Source organism: Furipterus horrens, unplaced genomic scaffold (genome assembly GCF_987537825.1).
Source record: "Furipterus horrens unplaced genomic scaffold, mFurHor1.1.pri manual_scaffold_3, whole genome shotgun sequence".
Lineage (NCBI taxonomy): Eukaryota > Metazoa > Chordata > Mammalia > Chiroptera > Furipteridae > Furipterus > Furipterus horrens.
The window spans coordinates 152220546-152223652 of NW_028327173.1; the positions used below are offsets into that span (position 1 = coordinate 152220546).

Sequence of the window (3107 nt, forward strand, 5' to 3'; positions counted from 1 at the left end):
TGGAGTGTCCTCTCCAGTGAAGCTGAAGCTACAGAGCCTGGGCAGGGTGATATGGAGGGTCTGCTGTTGCCCATGCAGCAGACCCCCCCTCTCTTCGCAGCTGAAGGGTCCAAGGGAAAGACGGAGTCAATACAGCTTGGCTTCAGGTGCGCCGCAGGAGTTGCCGGTGTTGACTACAACGTCAAACCGCCTTAGGGACTCCGGCTCCGGATTTTCTGTCGGGGTTTACTCCCTTAGCCTTTCCCCTGAAGAGGTATGCCGCAAGGCAGCGGAGGTTTTTTGGAGTCAGAGTTTTCCTTCTCTGATGTGCCCTGACTGGAAGATCGAACCAGCGACACTTAGCTCGCAGGCCGACGCTCAATCCACTGAGCCAAACCAGCCAGGGGTATCTCGAAGTAACCTGCAGCTTTCCTGACAACTCCTCACTCTCTCTCCTGTTAAGAACTGTAGCCCTTTTCTGCTGAGCTTTTAGAACCTTCTGCTACCATATCCACCACTTCCACCACCATATCCATAACCAACACCATATGGGCTGCCTGAGCTTCTTCCACCAAAACTGCCCCCACCTTACATGGGTCGATAATTTGATTGCTGTTGTGCACTGTAATTTCCAAAATCATTATAGTTCCCATCACCACCGTAGTTACCACTGAAATTTCCCCCTTCATTGTAACCATCATATCCTCCTCCTCCACCACCACCGTCATATCCACCACCTTGGTTTCCGTATCCTGGTCCACCACCACCATAGCCTTCTTTACTACTATAACCAAGACCACCACCATAGTTACCACCATCACCTCCAAATCCATCATATCCACCATCACCTCCTCCATAACTACCTCTGCTACACCTCCACCATAGCCTCCTCTTCCACCAAAGTTTCCACCACGGCCAAAGTTACCACCACCACCTCCAAAGTTTCCTCCACAACCCTTAAAACTGCCAGATCCGCCCCCACGGCCTCTTAGTGATTCAGCAGACTGCATTTCTTGTTTAGAAATAGCCTTTTTCACTTCACAATTATGCCCATTAATAGTGTGGTATTTCTGAACGACAATTTTATCAACTGTATCATGATCATCAAAAGTTACAAAAGCAAATTCTCTTTTTTTCCCACTCTGCCTATCTTCCATAACTTCTATGGTTTCAATCTTGCCATATTTTTCAAAGTAGTCTCTCAAATTATATTCTTCTGTATCTTCTTTAATACCACCAACAAAAATTTTCTTCATGGTTAGATGGACACCAGGCTTTACGGAATCCTCTCTAGAAACAGCTCTCTTTGGTTCCACTACACGCCCATCAACCTTGTGTGGTCAAGCACACATTGCTGCATCCACCTCTTCAACACAAGAGTAAGTCACAAAACCAAAGCCCTGGGAACGTTCTGTTTGGGGGTCTCTCATCACCACATAATCTGTGAGTGTGCCCCATTTCTCAAAATGTTCTCTTAAACTATAATCTGTAGTTTCAAAGCTCAATCCACCAATAAACAGTTTTCTCAACTGCTCTGGTTCCTTTGGATCATGGCCCTCCCTTTTGAGACTGGACTCGCCTCTTTCACCTCAAGTTCAATCCTGAATTCCTTTTTTGCCATGCAACATTTCATATTCATAGGTTACTGGAATTAGGATGTGAACATCTTTAGGGGGCCACTGTTCTGCTACTACAGTAGGCTTCTAATTCTCTTTACCAGTTTTTAAGATACAGTAAAACATGTCCACCCATGTAGAATTTTTGTATTAAAGTAAATTGCTTACAAACTAATTTTAAAATCACAAACATTACTGACGAAGTAACTAATAAATAGAAAAACAGACAGATTTTTTGGTAGTTACTTATAAAGCTAAAATATGTTTGTTCTATGGCCCAGCAATTCCATTCCCAGGTACATCCCCAAAAGAAATGAAAACATACATTCACAGGAAGCTATGTACGTGAATGTTCATTGTAGCCTTATTTATAATAGCCAAAAGCTGGAGAAAGCCCAAATCTTTATAAACAGAAATACAGATAAACAAATTGTGGTATATTCAGAAAAAAGGAACAAATTACTCATGTACTCAACAACACAGATGAATCACCAAATCATGTGGAGTGAAATAAGCCACATAAATAGAAACAAAGCAATTCAAACTACATGATTCATTTACATGAAGTCCTAGACAAAAACATAATAGACTGTGCATTTTAAATAATCTATCAAAGTTCCTTGGCAACTATTCAGATAACATTTGAGTAATTACAAAACTCCACCTGTCTTGTACTGATGGTTTTGGTTTTTTTTGCCCTTAAATTTACTCTCTGACATTTTCACTGTTGTTAAAATTACTTTTAGAGCATCAGTAAAAAGCTCCATTTATTTTGAATCTAAACAAAGTAGCCAAACACATATAATTTCCAAGTTTAAATATTTTCCCATGAGCATAAAGTTTTCAGGGTACAAATGCCCTTGCCTCTTTCTCATGTGCTGATGTTTTACATATTTTTCCCTGATTTGTAATCTGTGATTGTATTCAATGCCACAGAAGAAGAGTGCATTATTGCAGCCTCATTACCTTCTGAAAGGTGTGTAGCTCTTACTCATTAATTAGAATGAAATAAGATCAAATAGTAATAGCCCAATTCATGATAATTTCTGTTCTTGTAATTAACATCATCAAAAAATGAATTCTAGAACAATAAAAATTTCCAATTAGAATTTCTTAAACCTTACTTATATTCAATTTTCTCTCATAAAAATTAAATTCAATTAATTTTTTTTTTACTGAATGTATATCTGCAAGAAGCTCACACTTATTAGATATGAAATACAAAATTCAATTATATAAGGTAGGTCAGGTTAAACTCATTTGTCAAACTTCAAATTATAAGTAACTTTTAGATAGTTTATCATTGTATACTTACTGTGTCAAAATCCTTTGTACCGGTGGATTTTACTAAAGAAAATGCTTTAAACTCCACATTTTCTTATCCTTCTTAATAGATGGAACACTATCTTACTTATTTTGACCAAAGTTAAGTATGACATGACAGTTTTGATAATCTCTCCACCAATTGTAAAAGTAGTACCATTTCAAATAAAAATTTTCAAATTAATCTTA

General features: G+C 38.6%; 1 pseudogene; it reads right to left on the reverse strand.

Moving 5' to 3' along the window:
* Positions 1-468: 468 nt before the first annotated feature.
* LOC150016433 (heterogeneous nuclear ribonucleoproteins A2/B1 pseudogene) lies at positions 469-1409 on the reverse strand (annotated as a pseudogene).
* Positions 1410-3107: the final 1698 nt, after the last annotated feature.